We start from the raw sequence: 23,845 nt of genomic DNA, 5'->3' as shown, positions 1-23,845 counted from the left end.
TTATTTTATCTTGAAACCCCATTTCTACAAACCTTCCCGTCGAAAGTATAAATAGTGGCCTTTTCTCGCACTTATAAAGCGAATGCATGACAATGAATGTAATAATAGCAATCAAAAATTAATATGTCGGTAGTCTGAACGAAAAAGAAATAACAGGTATTTATGTATTTATTTTAGCTTGAAATAATATTAAACAAAATATCGATTCGTTGTTTAGTACGACACATTCCTTTGTTATATTGCAGATTTTATTTTCTCGCATTATCACCGGTGTGAGATCGGTTTGTCCGGTGTGAGACAGCAGTGTGAGATTTTTCTGTCTTACACTGTGTATTACTACGCTGTTTTAAAACGTAAACAAACGTTGTCTGCTGTAGGGAAATGCAAAACAGTGCATTGAGATTATCCATTAAGTAATTGTGTTGCATAATTAATTACAATTTTTCATATTTTAATTGAAAAAACTGTCATATGCTTTCATTTATAACTTGCACTATTTGAAGCACGCGGAGGGATAAACCGAAAGTAATCTTTTGAACGACACAACAGAAAGTTGTCAAACATCATTTTTTAAGCTAATATAATGCGAGAAAAATAATCATTCATTATAAACTCGTGTGGGATAGTGAAATTCCACCTCGGGGCCAAGATTCACGGTCTAGGACTCGGCAAAGCCTCGTCCTAGACAGTGAATCTTGTCCACTCGGTGGAATTTCACTATCCCACACTCGTAATAATGAATGATTCTTTTAGTCTCTTTTCAACATATTTGTTACTGTGTATTTAAAACGTAATTGCTTTTAGGATTTTATTTTAAAAAATGACATTAGGTAGTTATACTTGACTTTACTTTTAAATGTTAATAGATAACTATAAGATTATTCTATATTTTGCGGTTCACCTTCTCATATAAGGCCAAATTTTTTTAATGTTAAAATTAACTGTGGCGCTGAAATTTATGCACTCTATACTAAGATTATACCTTATTGAAAATTATCCGAATATTATAATGAATTAGTTAATTTATTGCGATTTACTAAAATAATACTAAAATCCATGCCAAAATATGTGGAAGTTGCAGTAAATTTTCCCCGAAAACGAGACGAAATGAAGATACATTGTAGATAAGTCACCATGGCGGCTATCGTTGGTATTTATAATAAGTATTTCCAAATGATAGATACTCCAGGAAGACAGGGGAAGTAAAACTTTGTGTTGGTTATCGATTCAAATCCTCTATAATTTTATGTAAATGTGCATGTTGACGTCTTGCATTCTCAAAAAACTTTGAAACTCTTTGAAACTAATGTTTCGTTTGGGATGATCGCTGGGCAGTAGAAGACGATTCTATATTAAAATACACAAACTTTAACTCTAACAATACAGATTCTTTTTAATGAGGTGCGTTGTGTTATCAAAATTAATGTTAACAAATAGCGCCTGTTAAGACGTTACTATATGAAGATTTGACAATATTAATACTATAATACAAGTTCTAACTATGAGAATATTCCTTTGAAGTAAAAAGTAGAAAGAAAATTGAGTAAAAATATTAGGTGGAAACAACAGGCTTAGGAAATAACAAAAACACTTTAGAGTTGAAAGATGCCGGAATGCAGACATTTCATTCTGTTATATAAATTTACATCCTGTATGTTTTTGGTACGACTTTTTTTATCACACTGTTGTAGCCATTCAGAGTGATACTTCAATTGAGAATGCAATCATTTAACACTTGTAACACTTATTTCTGTGTTTAAAAAAATGAAAATATTTCTTTCCTGCTTTTAATCAGATATAATCCGATTAAATTATTTATATTGACATAACCACATGAATGAAAATCACTGATCGAACAGTTGCTAATACATATGCCAAGTACTGTATATCAGTTACACTATGATAATGTTCTTATGGATATATCTAGTTGGCAGCTGTTCAATAAGGTTAAGTTTTATCTACTTTATTTTTTTAACTTAGCATTGCCTACATACAATTAAAATTGTATTTTATACTTTCTCATACAAATTCTCAGGATAAGAGAGGCAAAGGATTAAAAACATTTTAACAAGTATTTAGATTTGTTCATGAATGCTAAAAATAATCACTGCATTACTAGACATAATTTGGTTTTTATTGAATTTTGTTCGGTTTGAAATATTTTCGCTTTCACAGATATTTAACGCACAGTTAAGATCATTGTTGCGCAAATTTCTACCTAGGTGGCGCAGGTTCTAAAGGTGTGTGTATCAACAATGTAAATGTATTGGTTTATAAATTCTAAACTAAACAATAAAACTCAAGTAGGCAAGAAAATATGCATACTAACTCTGATGTATTTTCCAGAGTGTCCAGTTGAATAATTGGATACAACTGTTCCGCAGCGTGCGTTTAACCTTATTTTGGATATGTGTGCAGTCGAACATGTCATTATCCATCATGTCATCATATTCACGGTTGTGTCAAAGGTACATAAAACATTACATTTTACTTAAAGAATATGAATGCAGAATATTTTTAACTATATTTAATTTGCCCCCCCCCCCCCACTTTTTCTCGCAGCAACGAATTTTTTGAAATTTACATATGAAAAAATGAATTATTATGGAGTTGCCCCCCCCCCCTTTTCTGGGAGCCTGTAAAAAATTGATATGAAAAATAAGGAAATTTGGACTGAAATTGAAGTTATATACTACGTCAGCCCCCCCCCCCCTTGTCTTGCTTGTCAAGATTTTTGGGATGAGTCTGCCCCCCCCCCCCCCCACTTTCAAAAACGATGCTACATGTACGTGCCTGTTTAATAAAGTGGAAACTCAAGAAAAGTTTCAACGTTATATTTTAACTGACCTTTGTTCAATCAGATTGTAGTAGGCGAAGTGTAGACATTATTGCTCGTGACTTGAATGAGAGAGAGAAAGAGAGGGAGAGAGAAAGAATACGTTTCGGAAAAAATTAGGTGATGCAGATTACAAATCATCCTTTATTATAAACTGCATAAATTTAGGTCTATATTTCCTATACTGGTAACTATGAAGTGGTTTAAATAAGACTGGTGAATTTCTTTGGCCGTTAACAACATCTCTCTCTCTCTCTCTCTCTCTCTCTCTCTCTCTCTCTCTCTCTCTCTCTCTATATATATATATATATATATATATATATATATATATATATAATTTAAAAATAATAAATATCCAGAATAAAATCACAAATTGATCCTATTTACTGCAAACGTTTTCGCCATTCCAGGCTCTTCAGGCAGTTATGTACAAATGACTTAATATATGTAACGTAGTAAGGTCAATAAGCAAAAGTTCATTGTGAGGTCATAATAACGTTAAAGTAGCGGAAAGTTAGAGTCGCAGAAAGGTGCCAAAATAATAATAATAGCAAATATTACAAATGACTAAATTATATCACAAGCATATGATAAATTTTTCACTGAATGCGATTAAGTTTTGGTTTAACGAGGCCGGGTCTAATTTGTTCTGCCCTAGATTTTAAATGATTTTTTTACATGAATTTCTACTGATATAATTATTATTTTAAGATAAAAAAAAAAGACATTTACCACACCGTTTGTTTAAGGGGTCATCTCAAAGTTTGCTAATTTTTAACATAGGACCCTATGGGATTTTGCTTGATATGTATCAATTTTTTACATTTTTCACATTTTTTTAAACTTCTGCCCTGGGGAATTCTTTTTCAGTTCTACATATTAAAGTTATTGCTAAAAGGCATCAAATAAAAAAAAAACCTTTTACCTCCTGGTTTGTCCCAGGGGTCTTATGAAAGTTGTTTTTTGTAAGCAAGATTTGTCGGATGCCGCTATTTTTTATTTAACAAAGGCGGAAATGGTGATCTTTATAGTATTATTAAAACATTCAGACATTTAAATAATAAATAAATATATAACATCACATATTTAGGGTCATTAATATTAAAATTCATGGTTACTGTCTCGAAATATATGAATTAAGCTATATTTAGGTGGGTTAAGAAAACGTGACAGAGGGCTAGGCTTGCTGAACCCTCTTCACGTTTTCTACCCGAGCCCAAATAAAGCTTATGCTTCGAGACCTCAATATTATATCAATTTTGCGCATCAAACGTGCTATTTTCAACAAATTTTGCTGAATATCTGCATTTGAAACTATCACGCCATGGCGTCAACAAAGCAAAAAGATGACGTCACAATACAAATGAAACGCTGCGCGAAAGCCTGCGTACTAGTTCTGTACTCGGCCTCGTTAAATAATTTAATAAAGTGGTCTTCCTTGGCTAAGCCCAGTATTTCATCTTCATTTGGAAGTTTATAAAATGGGAATAATTTTAATTTTCCCTGGCCGCATTCAGCAAAATGTTCACAACATGGAGTATTACGAACACTCGGGTCTTTAATCTGTTGCTCTTGTTTTTTCTCCATCGTAAATTGTATTTATTCATTTAAAGTATTTAGTAATGAATGAAGTTTCTCTAAGTCGTCTTCCCCTTTAGTCAACAAAATGAAACTGTCCTCAATATAGCGTTTCCAACTGGATCTTTTATAGGTACTAAGTTCGGCATCAAACACTTCTGATGTTCTTTCAAAAAGTGTATTCTCTAAATACCCCATTACTAACGTAGCATATGTGGGCGCAACTTTAGTCCCCATAGCGGTACCTGGTGTTTGTAAATAGAATTCCTCGTCAAAATGAAAGTGGTTATTCTCCAGAACTAAGTTTAGTCCTTCAAGTATGAATTCTTTTTGAGAACCGAGCATTTATAATATTCGGATGTCTGTCTATCCAGTAATTCATGGCCTCTAGTCCTGATGTATGTGGGATGTTAGTAGAAAGACTAATAACATCGAAGCTAACGAAAATTGTTTTAGGATCAACACTTCCAGGAATATATTTCAGAAAATTCATATCATCTCTGACATAACTAGGTAATAATTCGCAAAGAGGTTTCAGTATAATGTCCAGTAAGTTACTTAGTCTTTGAGTGTTTGATGCTGGTCCAGCGACGATAGGACGAATTTTCAAGTCAGTCAAGTTGAGGTATTTTAATATATATATATATATATATATATATATATATATATATATATATATATATATATATATATATATATATATATATCAGCACAATTTTTTACCGCGTCTTGGATTTCCTTAGATTTTTGAATTATGGGCAATCCATAGAAGTTGCTGAATTTTACCTCAATGTTTGTCAAGTAATCAATTTCATTTGTAGTCAGGTTTTCGGCATGTTTTTTAATAAGCTTCTCCACTCACAGCATTGTGTGTCGATCCTCGTTTGTTGATAATTTACGATAAAAACTTGAATTAGTTATTTTGTTTCAGTTTCCTTGACAAATGATCTTCAAATTTCATTCAGTAAGCATAACTAAAAACAGTCATTGTTTCAACCTAACAAAGGATTTGACAGACATTAGCTAAATTGATGAGTTTAATGTAAATACATAAAAAATTTTCGACAGCCATTACGTCTCTTTGTAAAAATACATTAGAGTAAATTGCAATGCTGATGTTTTCTGTATTCGTGTAAAATGAAATAATTTCAATGAAATTGAAACGAATGGGATTTGAACATGTATAGAACCCTTATGTATAGTATAATGTATACAATGTGTACCGTATACAATGTTTGTTATAGAAAACTTAAAATGAGTCCTCTAAAAAACCGAATACAATACAGATAGCGTGACATGGAAAGAGAGAGCATAATCGAGCTGAAAAAAAAATAAACGTGGCAAAGAAAAGAGAAGCGTTTCAACATGAAAAGTTTGATCTTTGCCGTATTCGAAGCCAAACAGCAGATAATCAGGCAAAACGATTCCTCTTGACGAAGAAAGCAGAAATGTTTTCATCAAGAAACGTTTACTACTTGATGGACATCAATTATTTTGTTATGTTATAAAGTACTGCTTCCTAAACTTAACAACAACGTCCTTAAAAACTGAAGTATATTGCACTTCACATAATAGAGTGAAAATTCTGACAACAAAACTAGAATTCTGGGAAATCGTCATTAAGTAGTGATACACGTGCATGTAGCTGACTTGTATAATGAGTTCAGGTCAACCAGTAACTGCGCAGACATCTCTAGGAATGTCCGGGAAGAAACAAGCTAATCAACAACAACAACGACCATGCATTAGGATGAAAAACATTTAAGTTTATCTTTTGTTATAACTTTCAAATAGCAAAACATACATGTACAGTACGCAAAAATCATATTAAGTATTTCTTATTGTTAGAAACTATTCAAATTGCAAAAATTGGTTTGCAAACAAAAAGATTTCCATGTCAACCTCATCTTCGGAAATGTGATACGCGGACAAAAATGATATACAATTGAAGGATAATAATTTCCGGGTTTTGAGGATGAATAATTAATATTTTATATTACTTAAATGGTGTGGGAACACTATCCTTCAATTGTTTATTTTGGAAAATGATTAAGCTATGACGTTTTTGGTCTGATTTCTATTATTTCTCACTATTAGTGTTAATTAAAATTACATTAAAATAGATAATTAATCTTACATTGAGATCAATAGACATAACAATTTCCTCAAAAACAGCTTATCAGTTATATAATCAAGTGTTTCCATATTACATAAAATAAAAACTTCCTCCAAACTTTTACATTACGTGCTGTCCAATCTGGAGAGAAAAGAATATGGATAGAAGCTATTTTAAAAACATTTTAGCACACCAAAGTAAGATACTTTAAGAATAACTTGTATTTTGATTTAAAGTTGCATTTTAATATTGTGGTTACTTGTATTTTTAAAGCACAAGTGTGTCTATATCATAAGATTTGTTCATATTTGTTTATACTTTTCTATCAAGGTTTTTTTTCCTTTTTAATATAAGCATGTAATACTAAAACATGATTGTCGCCAGAAAGAATCAAGTTTGGAAAAAAAATGAAACAAACAACTTGAAAACTGCTTACATTTTCTTTGTAATCAGCCATCAAATAAATAACGTGAGATACCACTAATCAAAAAAAATAAATACCTTTTTTGATTCATAATTTCAAAGCGACAACGAAACTCGTAACGTAACCTACTTTCTTGACTTTATTGTACTTAAAATTCATTGAAAACATTTAGGAGTGTAGCTTCTTCAACAATCTGTAACAACCTGAACTATAAAACATTTAACATTTTTTAGATGAATTCTTTGAAAGAGCAACCTATGTAAATACCGATTTTGCCATGGAGATGTTTAAACTCCTTGATATATGGAAATGTGTTGTCTAAATTTTAGAATCTTGATAAATGTTACGGAGAAAACTTTGAAATTCATGAACAATTTCTTCAAAACAATTTTTTTGCACATTACTATGAGTATCAATATACGCTACTTACACACAAGATTTTGCGGAGAATACCTTAAAAATACGAATAAAATATAAAAGGTAAACCAAAATTAATCATTCTTTCCTTCATTTCAGTTTGCTTTTAAAAGTGTTAAAATATTCATTTTACTTTTAATTGTGTTCATTTTAAATCAAATGATTTGTTTATCACTGTATAATGATTTCTTAATTCATTTATAAGGCGCTGTCTTATTGGCCAAAAATACTATTTTTATCGTATAAAGTATGTAACCTTTAGTTGGTCATTAAAAGACTAACGTCAAAGAATGTACAGACCCTGAACCGTTCTACTACATCTCTTATACGAACCGTACCGTTCACAAAGCGAACCTTTCTGTTCACAAAGCATACCAAACCGAACCGTGAAACTGATGTAGTAGCACGTTTCAGGGTCTGTATCAACCCGCATGACGTTACGTTAAAAACTTGTACAATTTGAAATTATTTTAAAAGTCAAAGTCATGAACAATGAATAGCAAAGCATAAAATTAAAAGCAATTAATTCAATATCTTTTAGTTTTATACAATATTCAATAGTTTGGGATAGTCTGCGCTATTTTATAAACCGCTAAATATTGAATTCATCACTTTAATAAATATTTTTTCTCTTTATGACAGTAACAAGGATAACTCACTCAAACAAGAAATGGAAAATGGAAATGCAGAACCTGGAATAACTTTAGATGCAGAGACAATTAGCATTATTTCTTTTGGATCCGTCATTTTTCTAGTAATAATCTTAGCAATAATTCGAGAAATTGTCCTTTGCTGTCGTCTGCCCAGATTCAATGCCATACCATCAGTCACTTATGATGTTTATGCTGATATTAGTGTCATTGGAAACAGATTATGATGATGTAATGTGTTGAACGCTGCAAAACAATCTAATAATGCTAACTGACAACTGATATCCTCACACTCGTCATTGAAATTTGTTTGATACAGTTATATTTTACTGATTTGATTTGTTCATTTCATGTAGTAAGACACTGTGGTAGAACTATAGTTAATGTCAATTAAAACCTGTTAAAATTGAACGATAAATCTGGCAGGATTAACGCACGATAGAACAGTATTCATGCACGATACGATAGGATTAACGCACGATAGAACAGTATACACGCACGATATGATAGGATTGATACACGATACGATAGGATAGGATTGTAAAAAAAACGTTGCGAGTACTGCATTAAGGTAGTACGAAACAGCCCTGAAGTTATTTATTTGAAATATTTTCTGAAATACACAAAATAATGACTTAATTTGATGTAAAAATTAATTTCAGTCCATATTCTTAAGCAAAAATATAAATCATACCCATCAATTACTCAAGGCCAAATAAATTTAGGATACAACGTATTCCGATAATTTTGAAACATACATTTGGATGGTGTTCATATGATTTTTGTGCAATTTAGCCTTATGTCATTTATAATGCGTAACTTGTGTTCTTTTCAAAGTAAAGACCTGAAATGTGGACACAACCACCACCAGTGTTTGAGCTTTATGTCAAACAAATTTAAAGGTCATATCAGGGACGTATATACTAACGGGATTAGCAACAACCGCAAGTCTCGCGATTTCTCGCACCAACCTATTCATACGAAATTTAAATCTCGCGAGATGTAAAATGGCCGATTCAGCGATGTAAACAAAAGATGTCAAAACTTTGACTCGCCGGTTTCTGCAAGTAAGTTTAATATTTTTATATTTTTGAAAGTCGGATAAATACTTAAACAGATTAAATATCAATTTTTAATGTTTATATGTCTTACGAACGATTCAAAATGATAATTATTTTAATGACCAAATCATTCATTGTAGGATAATTTTAAGTTTTAATTATGTTTTAAAAGGACATAGATAATAAACATTATCTCGATTTTATAAACTACTGGTGTTTGTTGTTACAATGTAGTTAGGCACCTGGTACTGTACGTCGTTTTTACACCTTTCTTTTGTTTTGATAACACTTAATGATGAGCCCATGAAGATGTGAGGGTACTGGGGTGTACAATGATGGTGTACTGGGGTATAATGGGACGTCCCTAATTAAAAAATAGGGGGGGGGGGTAATTGAAAGTAACGGGAGATCCCATTAAAAATACAGTATTATACACCATTTTACAATCACCATTCCACCTGCCAACCTGTGTTAAATATTGATAAGTGCAATGTCTAAGGAAGATTTCTTGTGTTGGGACAATGACATTGATTTCGATGAACTTTTAGGGGAGTATACAGACCATGAAGAGATAACCAGCCACCAAAAGAAGAACACAGTTACCAGTGCCCTGACTGTAAGAAGATCTTGAAATCCATATCTGGTTTTCGGGGACACATGACCAGGCAGCACAAGAAAATCAAAACCATGCAAATTCAGCATTCAATGGCATATATATGAATATTAAAGTCTGAAAAAAAAAGTGGTTTTTTTTTTAACTTTTTAAAACTTGGACGACTACAAATTTTGACTTGAGTTAAAGACTGGTCAATGATTCTTGGGCCATACAGTTGCTGCTGATTTCTTGATTTAATAATCTATCAAAATTATCTCATCTAAAAACCTCCTTTTTGAATGAAAAGAGAAAAATAAATGCACACATTTATTCAACAAAGAAACAAGTCAGGTTCCAAATGAAAAAGTGATTTTCTTGAAGTTTGATTAGGGGGGTTTCACTTTCCTCTGCAGATACAGTCAAACTTTCAGACACAAGAAAATTACCAGTCACATTCTCAACAGGCACAGTTTCAGTTGACAAAATAATGTCAGTGGTGATCTGTCCTGTAGAACAACAGTGGTCCATGGTCTGGGATGAAAAGTCTTGGTCCGGAGGTTGGGCTGAGAGTGCACTATAATCATGGTCTGAGGGTTGGGCTGCTTGAGATAAATAGTCATGGTCCACATGAGGTTCTGCTGTAGTACTCTCGGAGAATATGGAGTCGCAATTATAGGACACGCTTTGACTTCGATGTCTCTTGGAATGGTACTTTTTCCTTTGACCAATGGAACCACTTCTACGTTTGAGACGAGGCATTTCTCTGCAATAAATAATATCCATATTAAAAATTTGAAAAACAAATTTTCATCAAACACATAAATGTTCATCTTTACTTTTTTTTTTTAATACATCTTAAATTGCATGCATTATATTCTTCAGTAACAAACATATTCTTCAGTAACAAACATGTCGACATAATGAGTAATATTGTCCGTTATTTTTTAAAACAAACATCATTTAAGGCATAAACAGCCACCACAGATAGGCCTACAATTTAAAAATATATTCAAGCATTGTAAATCAAATTTATATTCAATGGTGTAAATCATTTTGCAGAAAAGTTTGATTCACATTCGACAACATATGTGCAAGTTTTGGTTTATGAAAAAAAAATTCTACAATAATTTTCTGTATTATATATAAATCTTGCCCTTTTCATAACTTTGATCTATCATTTAATACAAAAGTACCAGTTTTAATTCATTAATTTACGAGAATTTTGAAAAATAAATGCCATATGTTTTCTTCATTAAAATAAAATATTCCTGTATTTTGAAGTACAATAAAAAAAATTCTACAATAATCATCCATATGATATATGAAACTTGCCCTTTTCATAACTTAGATCTATCATTTAATACCAAATATACCGGTTTTGATTCATTAATTTACGAGAATTTTGAAAAATAAATGCCATGTTTTCTTCATTAAAATAAAATATTCCTGTATTTTGAAGTACAATAAAAAAAATTCTACAATAATCATCCATATGATATATGAAACTTGCCCTTTTCATAACTTAGATCTATCATTTAATACCAAAAATACCGGTTTTGATTCAATAATTTAAGAGAATTTTGAAAAATAAAAATGCCATATTCTCTTTAAAAGATACGATTTTGTCTCAACAAGTAGTCGGTGGACATTGTGTGAATTAAGCTAAATCAGTTTTATGAATTGGTCAATTTATATTAATGGCTATGAAAAGGATTATATGCTTCATTAATTTGTACAAATATAACCCGTAGGACGCCCCAATCTCCAGCTGTGTTGTGTAAACATTGCCACGCGTCATTACGCTTGGGCAATCAATCGTGACTGATAACAAATTCCTATCAAAACACTAGTCTACAGGCCTCATAAAATTTGATAGATGCAAGCGTATTATAACTTACCATGTCGCTAATAACTTCTCGGTCTTCAATACCATCAATTAACGGCTTTATTTGCTGAAAATATCAGTCAGATTCACACTCTCGATTTAAATTCAAAATGGCGCCGATTAAAATGGAAAAGTCTCGTAACATCTCGTGAGGTGCGAGACTTCGCCCAGAATCCTATAGAAAAGCATACAGTTGCCAATCCCGTTAGTATATACGTCCCTGGTCATATCAACAGGTCAAAGGTCAAATATGATGACGTCATCTAGGAGTTTTATCAATTTATACCTCCGTCAAACACACTTAAACCTTAATTAATCTAAAACCAATGGTTACATTTTCTTTATTTTGATATATTTTAATTACAGGGTCATGCCAATCATACTGTTAAATTTTATTCAAATCTGAATGATACATTTTCTTTTTAGATACCATTAAGTGCTGCAAATTTCGTCTGAAAAGAGTATTCACAAGCACTAGTTTTACATTATATTGCATGAGAAATTATCTTAAGTTACCAGTTAGAATTTATTTCAGTATTTTTAAGTAACAAGATGGTCTCCTGTTTAAATAGCAGCACCAATATTTGTAATATCTTGAAAATTAAATTAATGGCATAGAAAATTATAACAATGACTTTCATTTTACACTCCACTGAAAGGAGATTCCAATAGTAGGTTTGGGGCGTTGTGGGCAAAAATTGTGAGGTAGGATTTGTTTCAAATTTTACGTATTAAAAGATTTCATTCCCTCACTTACAAAAATGAATTTAGGTTGTAGCAACTCCTGTGATAAACACGTGAAATACATTCTTACAAAATAAAAATTGTGGTTATTTGAAAAACTTTTAACAATCATATACCTGGGAAAAGTTAAAAAGAAAAATTACATGTTTTTCTATCAACAAACATGTCTAGGAGAATATTCGCCAGCCCTGGATGTGTTTTGTTTAATGACAATACGCATGCGTAATAGTATTGAAGGTTAAACCCCGTAACACTTTGCGATGTAAATATGTATAGGTTATACATAATTATTTATTTTAATGAAATAATTCGATTCATTTCATGGAGAAATTTGTAATTTTCTGAAAGTTTATGCATTCATGAGTAGTACAAAAATACGGAACCCTATCGGACATATTTTTCCAATTTGGTTTATTATAAGAGGCGCCGTACTGTCTCTTTAAATTATCTTACTGCACTTGGAATCTACACAATTTACTTTTGTTTTCCTGATTTTTCATTGCAATTGGAATCTTATTAATTCAGTTGTGTTTTTCTGGGATATTTTAATATTTGATCGATCTCCTTTTAGAAATTTGTCAGATATATTATGTATTAAATTATTCTGTGAATTTTATTCTTGATCATATTTGGCTTTGTCTTTTTAGATTGACCGGGTATCGATAGACTGTTCTATTTTTACTAACCATAGGCTTTTAATTTATATTTAATTGGTTTCCGCGTTAAACAACTGCAAGTATGACAAAAAGAAAGAGCCATTCTCGAGCGGTTCCTACTGTTCAGTGTTCCGTCTGCATAAAAGAAAAAGAGAGCAGCGACAGCGAGTTCGGTGTCGGTTGCAGCCATATCTCAGTGCCATTACTTTTATTGAATTCATCGCTGGGATTTTCAGTCACATGTAGATTGTTTCATTTTTTACTCGTAATATGTTACCAAAAACCATAATGCGATTGACCAGTTAACCAGCACCAATAAAATTAATTTCTTTCTGATTTATGTGTATATACAAATATTGCCTGCCTAATGGTAGTACATTTATAAATTTTTATGACGCACAGCACTAATATATTCCTTACTTCTAAATATAAAAGAAATATACGTAAAACTTAAGGTTACAATAACTGTAAAACAGGACGACTGAATTCCCGTGATTAATCGAGATATAATTCAAATGCTGACACAGTACATGATTTAGATGTCGGCTTATCACCTCCACCATTCGCACACACTTAATAAGTAGTTCCGGATAAATGGTGTTTGAATGACATAGCAGGATAAATTTCAACCTTTATTTTATGAAAAAGTTCCATATGTTATTTTGACACTTATAAAGATTTGAAATAAATTATATGTATATAAGTTAAACATTAGGCGGTAATTTGAATATCAAGTTTTAATTGCAACACTTTAAAAAATGAAGAACAAGAGAGAATAACGATGATTTTGTCCAAAATATCAAGAAGTATAAACTCTAAACTCTCTTAAAATCATATCACATGCAGGCACAGTTAAGATGAAACTTCCGTAACTCTTAGATTATTCAAAGATAATGCAGGAAGCATCAAGTTTGTAAAACACAAATTTTAAATATCAAATCGCTGACAGAGATGCTTGTAAGAATTATTTGCGGATTTACAATTGGAGTTTTAATGTCGTGGAGACCGATCATGCCGACATTAGTTGCTACAATAGGTACTCTTTTTTATCTAACGTTTGTATGAACTGTTTTCAGTAGAAAATGTGTAAAGCATTTCCTATCTATCAACAAAGAGATAATTCATTTCAAAAGAATTGCACTTTAAGAATTTAGAGTACCACCGGGAAACACTGAAATTTTATTTCTTGAGAACTGCTTAAAACACTGAAAATGCCAAAGCAAAAACCTGCATTAAGTGTTTCATCTACCTGTGTTTTAGATTGTAACAGGCATTTGAGTTTCGATTTTCTGAAGAGACATATGGCTAATTTGAACGAAATCTGGAAAAATGGTAAGTGTAATTGCATTAATGATTACAGGCAATATTTCCTGAGATGTATATTGAAAATATAACAAAACATTTATAGCTTAAATTGGTGACATACTACATTTTAGATCGCAGGTAAAAGTCAATTAGTATCATGTGATGTTTTTTTATATCAGGCAAAAGGTGAAAAATTATTTGTTGGCCTAGAAAGCAATGCTTTTCCGACCTTAAGCATATAAATAACTACAAAAACGTATCTAATGAAGATAACTGTATAAGAAAGGCAGACCATCTGTTTTGTTGTCATACTGCAATTAATTGAGTTTAATATACTTTAGTTTGAACATCACAAGTATCAATACAAGTAGTTTTTATATTTTTTGCCTTTCAATGATCAATAAAAATACAAAATTGTATCAGGCGACCTAGTGCAATTTGTCTTCGTCCGTCGTCCTGCATTAGCAATTTTACATTTTAAACTTCCTGGAAACTACTGGACCATATTTTACTTTTTTTGTTCGAAACATCTCTAGGATATAAATAAGAAAAATATTTGGTGTGAAATTTATTACCATATTACCCCTGGGGCCTCATTGGCGGTGCTCAAAAACATAAAAAGGGCTAAATGTTTAAAAAATAGACTTCCTTACTACCATATATTTAATAATACTAATTGCATGGTTATGATTTCCATGAAGCAAAAATTGTGAAATTTGTGTTCCCTGGACCAAGTGTTCAGGCCCTTATGAGGCACAATATGGACATTTAGAGAGTATATTCGAGAAAAACTAAATGTATACTAGTTATATCCATGAATCCTCCTACCGAAATTGTGAAATTAATTACCCTTTGTTAGGGGTTCAAGACATAGGGTGCTGCTAATATGATCATAATATGGTTATATTAGTAGTGAAAATGTATTTAATCGCCGAAAATCCTCTTCTTTTCGAGCACACCAGTGAGAGATAAACTAAATGCATGAATCCGATGTTCATGATGCCCTCTACCAAAATTGTGAAATTTAATGACATCAACTTTTGATAAGGGTTTGGACTCTAAAAGAAAGCCTAAAATGCAAAATGATATTCTCTGACATGTCAATATAAGAGTTTTGGAACCCGGGTGACCGTAAGTCCTGCAGGCCTGCAGGCCTCTTGTTCTTTTTGATGATCCAAATCATATTGGAGGAGGGGGGGGGGGTGTTCGAAGTTTAGATATTAAGTGCTTCACTTTAAATATTCCATTTAATTTTTGTTCAGTTCTTGATCCGGTGTTATTGCATTTTTAGCTATTTGTACAAAAATACATGGATGTATTTGATACAATATAAGCATTACCTATTTCATTCGTTCATGTGTTCTGAATTCATAAATATTCATTATCTAATCTTAAAATGACAAGTACATTTGTACCCTTACGACAGTATTGTTTCTTATCTTGTGACATGTGACTGAGCAGAGAATTATACATGAGATATAGGCGTTCTCAAATATCGCTAGTGCAACCAAATATAAACATCAACATTTCAGCCATGCTAACTAATGGGTTTCTTTTTCTGTACAATAACACTAAAGGAATTTTTTTTAATTATCATCTATAAAAATAAAGTATGTATAACTTTGATATATGAAGTATATATATTTTTTTAAATGCATGTGAAAGTGATAATATAAATATTAAGATTTTATATCATTAGACTCAGCCTTAATTATTGATTTTTTATTTTAGGTCTTTAAAATAACTAGTCAACTTTTAAAATCGTGACGGCTAATGCAGTTTTTTCTAGTCAAGTTTTAAAATCGTGACGGCTAATGCAATTTTTGTTCTTTTAAATAGAAACGACTTATTATAGACGAAAAAGAAAAACAGTACACAAGATGTCAGAACCTGAAAACAGCTTTGGTTCTGAAAAGATAATAGTTATCGTTTTGGGATCAGTGATATGCCTTGTACTGTTGTTGGCAATCGTTCGAGAAATATACCGAAGCTGTCAATTTCCTAGTAGCAAGATACTTGTGAAAGAGACTGAAGATGTTTATGCAGTAATTGGTGACATTGAGGAAAGAATTGCCTGACTCTCTCTGTCTTTGTTTTTCATAAATCTGATAATGAATTAAGGAGGCTGGTCATTATGTTAACAATCAGATATGTCGTTAACTTTAACATATGGTACCTATGGCCATAAACTAACATTTTGTTAAGTGGAAATCCAAATATTTTAGCTTTTAAATGTGATCATTTTCTAACATCTTTTTACGGAGCTTTTCTTCTGAAGGAAATAAAAATAGTCTAAAAATGGTCACGACCGTCGAGCTCTCCTTAAATTATAGCTGAAAAAAAAACCAGGTTGGATATCCCCTCTCAACAAATATTCTTAATGATATATATTTACGACAAAGACATACTTGCAATTGACAATTTTTTTTAACTAAATAGCAAATCAAACGTTTGGTTATTTAAAGTAGAAAAACGGTTTTTTTTAAATATGAGTTTTAAAAATATATCTCACATGTACCTAGACATATGAAATAAATGTCTTCCATTAACTTTCAATGCTACATATAAACTGGAAATACATAATGAGTAAATTTATACCATTTTTTCTATAAAACTAAATGATGGAAAGAAATAATGTATGATCACTTTTTTGGTTCTAAACATTTTATTGTGTTTTGCTGCTAAATTATCGCACTTGTGCCAAATATTTTCTGTAGTAGATCGTACAGTAACAGCATGGACATCAGAAAGTTGAGTATGATTCGTGGAAACTGATAAACATTTGAATGACAACACAATATTACCTTCTTGAAATAATCGCTTATTTAGTATGGTGTATAGCGTGCAACTACACTCGAGGTGCACGCGAAGTAAAGCAGCGCTATCTGTGCAAAATAACCAGGATACCTCGGGTTACTTTAAAGAATATGTTACCTTTTATTTATTGATGTAGTTTCTTTTCTTTAATTTTGTTTTAATTACTGATTACCAAGTAGTATATTTCATGCATTTGAAAGTCCATGTTACCTGAATGCCTCGATCGGAAAGCAACCGACAGTAATTTCTCGACTGGTATATATACAACAGTAGCAGCAGACAATGATATAGCGATCAAATACTTCAATGAAGAAACGTCGGCTTTAATCTGCATTTTGGTCCTTATCTACCTATTCATAAATTTAAAAGCAATGCGTTGACTTTTTTTAGGAATTCCTCAAGGGCCTGCTCTTTTCGTATTAACCAATTGTTTGCCAAATCTACCATGTCCGGGAATTTTTCTTTTAATTTGCTTTCAATAGCTGTGTTTATCTCAGATCTGCTTTCTGCAATGGTACAAAAATGATAAAAATCAGAAGCAGAGTACAAGTGTTCAAAAGTACATAGTCACATACTTCTAGTCATCAGTTTTTACGTCAATACCAAAAGTGTTGTTAGAATAGAAAATATTGCCAAACTGTTTTGTAATGTGAAGTTGATATTTTCCTGTGTGCGTGTGTGTGTTAATGTAATGTGTGTTAATGTGTATGTTTTTATAAAACAATTTAATATAAAACAAATGTATATTTTTCCTATGTTACAATGCAATACTTATTATTCCCACATGAATAATTTAAACACTTTTAGATAATTTTTATAAGATTTTTTAACTTATCACTTTGGAGTAAAACTTAACATGTTTTAAATGCATATGTACCCATTAGAACGTATAGAATGGTGATCGATCTGAAATGATGTAATAACAAAACAAAGTAAATACATAATTTTTGAGAATGCACATAAAACGATCATTTACTTGTGTTACAGACGCTTAAGTAATATTGTGACCGTTTATTTTAATTTATCAGATGTATTTGTTATGCATTTGTCAATGATTAGCACAACAGTTTTGTGCTTATAACACAAAGAATGTTTTCTTCTTTATTAAAACAGAGGAAATTGGTGTACTTATGTACGAACAAACCGGATGCCCGTTTCAAACTTGAATAAATATGGATAATGTAAAGAGTCATTTAGAAAATGCTTTCTAGACTTCCTTATGATAACCAGTTCTGGAAGGAAACGCCACAAAGTTTAAAAAAGTAACTTGTGTGTGCTAGTTATTTTACAAAAAAACTGATAGCAATTCTAAAAGAAACTGATAATACAATCCGCTATGAATGAACAAAACAGTACTAACAGTACTATTAATTACTTTAGGCTTTAAATGATTACTTCATTTTGCACTTATTTTGATGTAAACATTGCATAGGTTGTTTCTTTAATCGATCAAAAGGTAAGCGTTGTTTTGAACTGACTATACAACGACATCCATAGGTAGTCTAAGGCCAGAAAATGTTATTTTGTATATATTTGTTTTTATCTTCCAACTACTAAATGAGCAGATGACTAAGTGACAGTGTTTATCAGAGTCCTCCTCTAAGCAAAATGCTGCTGCCTGATTATGTTTCATTAGGGAATAAATCTCACTGATTCCTATTGTAAGAGTGACTTTCGTGTAATTTGTAGTATCCTTCTGTATGTACATTTTATGTGTTGATATAACTGTTTAGTGAATGATAACGTAACAGTTTGCTTGCATACGGGATTATAAATAAAGCTTTTTTCAGGCATCTCTTTGCGCATAGATTGTTGTAATGATATTTTGTTTTATGCCTTTGATTGACTGTTGATATGAGATGTAAAAAATAACATATTGGTTGTTTTATCTTCACAGATAATCAATGTGTTTCCTATTTTGTTTTTAAGATTTTCTATTTAGCAAGCTGTTTAATCGATCCTTAATCTACATCGCATGTTGTGATGTTTATAAATATATGTTGGGGAATGAATGCCCTTTTGACAAATAGACTGCTGAAGAATAGTGATGGTCAGCCACAATACATTCTTGCAAAGTAGTTTATTCATTTTCAAACTTGATTTTAACAAAAAATGTTAAATGTATATTAAACAGTAAAATGAATACTAGGTTCTCAAAGGCCTATTATGTACAGCTGAAAATCAAATGGAATCCAAACATCGACAGCAAAAAGGACTTGCAATGCCTAAATTTTAAATGCACTCTATTTAGACACATGTTTCCATGTAAAATGTCTGTACGTATAAATATTGCATACTCTATTGAGTTGTTTATATATTTTAGTATGAAAACAAATCGCAACATGCGGTTTGGGAATTGAATTATGTATATGTCACCGTATCTAAGATTCATTAAGAACCATGAAAACGTTCAGTTGCTGAAAGCTAGAATTAATTTCGTCAGCAGCTTTGATAGTAGTAGCTTATGTTTTGAAATATGTTTTATACTTACAAATATACTTTAAAATATACAAATATACTTTAAAATTATACTCTTAAGTTTAGTGATGGGTGTTATGATCCAAGCATTATCTTGCAAATTTCATTTGAATCGCTTTAAATGTGACCCTCTTTCTATAACTGCAAACAAATGTGCAATCGCTTAAATGAAAATAAGTGAAATTTTGAAAGAAAAAAAACATCTCGTATATCATTATCCATTTAATTTCATAAAAAATGAAAAATAACCATTCAAACCAAGCTAATCTCTATGTTATTTGTGTTCCATGCTATATTACATTTATGGAAAATGAAAATGTGTTGATGTGGCAGATATTCCTTTGATTTAAGATTACAATGCTATGTCATGATTAGCCAGTGTAATGTTATGTTATGTTATAGTAAATGTTGTAAAGATCTGTTTGAATTGACTGTTACACTATAATATCACGCGAAAAACTGTAAAATTGTAGAATGCACGTGTGTATGCGGATGCACGGCGTGAGTAATATCAATAATAATCAGGAAATATCAACGAATATTCTTTACATCACCGATTAAATGTTACTAGATAAGCATTAATTAATGTACCAAATATTGCTGCAATAGGTTTTACACATATGTCTTACATTGTTTGTTTTTAAATCGAGCAGCTCATAGCAACACGTATTTTGTCTTTAATTTAACGTACGACAACAACTGCATGTGTGAATGAAAAATAAAATAACAGTAAATGACGAAAGAATTGTTTTACGGGTGAAATCAACATAAAAACACAAAACAAATTGCGCATCAAACATTAATTTAATTTCAATTTAAACATATTTTATTGAGTAATCAAATGGATTGGGCAACAGGCAAAGCCTATATAAACCCTCTCCAAAATACAAAGTCAAGAAGTGGTGTTATAAAATGATCATAGAATATAGTATATAGTATGTAGTATAATTTACCAGTTTACAGAGTGATATATTATTGATTTATTTGTATACAAGACATCAAACATTGATGAAGATATAAACATATGGGTTATGATTTCAATATATAAACAATGGGTTACAAAAACAGTTTTTCATACTGACTACATCAAACACAAACTTTTATAAAACTTAAACAGGCAGTAAAATACAACCCCTTCAGAGATGTAAAACTTGAGAGAAATATATATTCAAATTAAATAATGCGTTCTTACGGTAGAAATTTTCTGCTTATCCTGATACTATAGCTATGTATTCGTGACGTCAGCAGTTCATGTTGTTCTTAATTAAATATGAAATTTTAAAAGACAAACGCAGAGAAATACAAATTTTGAACAAAATAGGAAATATACGGACTGTTCACCTTGATAGAATTAAACCTTAAATGGTGAAACCATATTAATCTCATTTGTTAATCATTTTCAAACTATTTCTATATGTGTAATGTTCTGATGTTCAATAAAAGTATTTGTAACTGATTTTTTATATACATGTATATTCTTTTATATAAAAGCAACACTCGTTAAATTATTGATGGGTTTTTGCTTTATATGGAAAGCCGTATGGTACCCCCACATTATTATTATATTTTGCTTTATAATATGGTCACAATAAAAATGTCCTACCAAAAAAATAATCACTTCCATTTCCTTACATTTTTTTTTCATGCCACAATACCTATAATTGTACCCGCACACAATTATTAATCTGCTCTAAACAAAAATGTCAACCAACAATTATAATATCTCACACTAAGAGAAAACAACAAAACTATCTCGCAAAGATTATTATTGTAAATCTCACAATAAAGATTATTCCCCGGTTATCATTATTATTGTGTACTGACAATAATAATCTTGCCAAGAACACATAATTATTGTTGGTGGAAAGATTTAGACGCTGAAAAGAAACATTTATCTGATTCTGAATCTCTACCTTCATTTGGGGCAGAGATTATCATTTCGAAGCTTGACATATTGCACAAGTGCAACTGAACTTTCATTTTAGTTCATGGATGATAGACGGTCAGGATTGTTGTCATTATGCGAGGTACGTTTCTTTTTAATCGCATGGTATTTGGCTGTCTCTAATTTATTGGGCACAAAAGTTTGCATTTGGGGACTCTCTTATGTTTTGTCGAAGCAGACATAATTCTTAGTTATTTAGAACAGTACAACAACTAAAAACTAACTCGCTCCCAGAAAACCACCTGTTTGGGAAGGATGCAAAAACAAATGGGGTGAGGAGGGGTAACAAAATACCATTTAAACACAATTTTCAATGTACTATACCTCTTCCCACCCCACCCGACCCCCACCCAAACACACACATTTGATGATTTTTTTAAGGTTTGATAAGTGCTTATTTCCTTCTTTTTTACAATAACGATAAAACAATTTACATTACCCATTATAATTATTCATTTATTTTCAATACTACGTTATTTACGGTGAATCGATTTGGTTGTATAGTATCATAAAATATTTTGCTCAGTGGTTAAAGTATCACGCTTGTGAACCGCAGATCATGAGTTCGAATCCACCTAGGCCTTTTGAAGTGAAGTGAGCCACCTTTAATGAGAAATAGATGCATCCTTGATCAAAATTGCTTTAAAAGAATAGAAATATCCACGCGCATTGCATAATACTTATTTTTTTCATCCAATCAGCAATCGCTTAATCCTCTATTGAATGATGACATTTGCTTGATGCAGAACTTTTGATTGGGTCAGAAAAGAGTGCGTTATGTTCTATATATCATCAGACATACTTGTATGGTGTACAATTTTAACAATGAAGGAGAAGGTGATTTGTTTCTACACAAGTGCATTTTGTTTATATTGTAGTAAGAAAGGAGGAAAGAGCATATAAATAAATGTAACAAAAAAAAAGTTATGACCTGACTGGGTATTAAACCCTAGACCCCCTCAATATTAGTCAGAAGCTTTAAAGCTATGCTACTGTGGCCAATATCTACTGTTCATATCTTTCCCCACATATTTTAATGCATTACTTCATGTATGTAAAGGGGTAGACTCACATACATGTATCTATAAAGAATACTATTTTTGGACTGCTTAAACAAAATTTACACATTTAAAACCAACATGAAACCTAAAGTATACAGCTACTAAAGTTCTTTCCATTTCATTCTGTCAATCAATCGTGTAGTTTTCAACCCTTCTCCGAGCCATGACATTGCATAAGGCTGGTGCTTAATACAGCAACTTCCCAGTTTTTCATAATGCAAAGCAGAGACATTAGAACACCGATCCATTACAGGTTCAACTCTCAGCTAATGTCGGTATCAAATTTCATTAAGAAGGACTGAGACAATATAGATAAAACGCAATGTCAAATCGCACAACACACATCATTAAGTGACCACTGTAGGGTTTAAAACTAGTGACTTTTTTGTTATTATCGTATAGCTTAATGCTTTTAACCACTAAGCTATGTGCTCCACTATGTGTTGTATGCATGTTTCATAATAAATGATCAAACTAAATTACTTCACAACTAGACAACCAATGTTAACTACAGGGCTGGAAGTTAAAAAGTAGATATATTACAATTAAATACGCATAATTTTCTGACATTGAAGTTGAACTTAAATTATTATAGCTGCAGATCTGTAGCTCCCTTATTGAAATAATTCAGAGAGCAAACTCTCAGGTTTGTCTATCCGAATTTTTTCAATCAGAGAGCTACAGATCTGCAGCTTAAAATATCACTGTGTAAACTTACCTCTTTGCATGAGAGTATATTTAATGCATCATGCAAAAGCTGTTGTGTTAAATAGGAGTAGGGTGCTGGTGTAAGGCACCCAACGCAAGTTGAAATAGTAAACTACAACTTAAGCTTAGTATAATCAACTTAGTGAACATTATCCACCAGTGTTAACGTTAGGTCAGAGAGCGGGGGATTATACAATACAATTTGGGTCATAAATCTTTTAAACATTCATAAATTTCACTTAAATGCTCATCATTAAACTTTCTGGCATTGATGTTGAACGAACTTAAAATTACTCTTACACATCTGTATGTAAAACACACGCATAGATACATTTTAATGATATTTATCTTAGTCCTTCACCATTTGTTTACACCGCATTACCTTCACTTTGTTAGTGACGTCACATTTGATAATTTTCGTTGTAAAAGAGTTTGTATTTCAAGCGTCCAAATAATGATCTCCGCCCGACAGAATGTAGATATTATTTTTGTGATTCAGAATCATACGTTTCTTTTCAAGCATCCAAATCTGTCCACCAACAATAATAATGGCTTCTTGGCTAGATTAT

At 31.5% G+C, this 23,845-nt stretch overlaps 3 long non-coding RNA genes across 3 annotated transcripts; 2 read left to right on the top strand and 1 right to left on the bottom strand.

The window, feature by feature from the left end:
* Positions 1 to 6,159: 6,159 nt before the first annotated feature.
* Positions 6,160 to 8,432, top strand: LOC117682381 (uncharacterized). Its single transcript, XR_004596745.2, has 2 exons — positions 6,160 to 6,727; positions 8,014 to 8,432. It is a non-coding gene; the product is annotated as an uncharacterized lncRNA (long non-coding RNA).
* A 1,559-nt stretch (positions 8,433 to 9,991) lies between these two features.
* Positions 9,992 to 11,790, bottom strand: LOC117693074 (uncharacterized). Its single transcript, XR_010712968.1, has 2 exons — positions 11,576 to 11,790; positions 9,992 to 10,440 (listed from the first exon to the last, which is right to left on the bottom strand). It is a non-coding gene; the product is annotated as an uncharacterized lncRNA (long non-coding RNA).
* Positions 11,791 to 13,843: 2,053 nt separating this feature from the next.
* Positions 13,844 to 20,886, top strand: LOC117682340 (uncharacterized). Its single transcript, XR_004596735.2, has 3 exons — positions 13,844 to 13,998; positions 14,223 to 14,294; positions 16,107 to 20,886. It is a non-coding gene; the product is annotated as an uncharacterized lncRNA (long non-coding RNA).
* The last annotated feature ends 2,959 nt before the right edge of the window (positions 20,887 to 23,845 follow it).

The sequence above is a fragment of the Magallana gigas genome, chromosome 4 (assembly GCF_963853765.1).
Source record: "Magallana gigas chromosome 4, xbMagGiga1.1, whole genome shotgun sequence".
Taxonomy (NCBI): Eukaryota; Metazoa; Mollusca; class Bivalvia; order Ostreida; family Ostreidae; genus Magallana; species Magallana gigas.
This window is presented reverse-complemented; position numbering and strand designations above follow the sequence as displayed.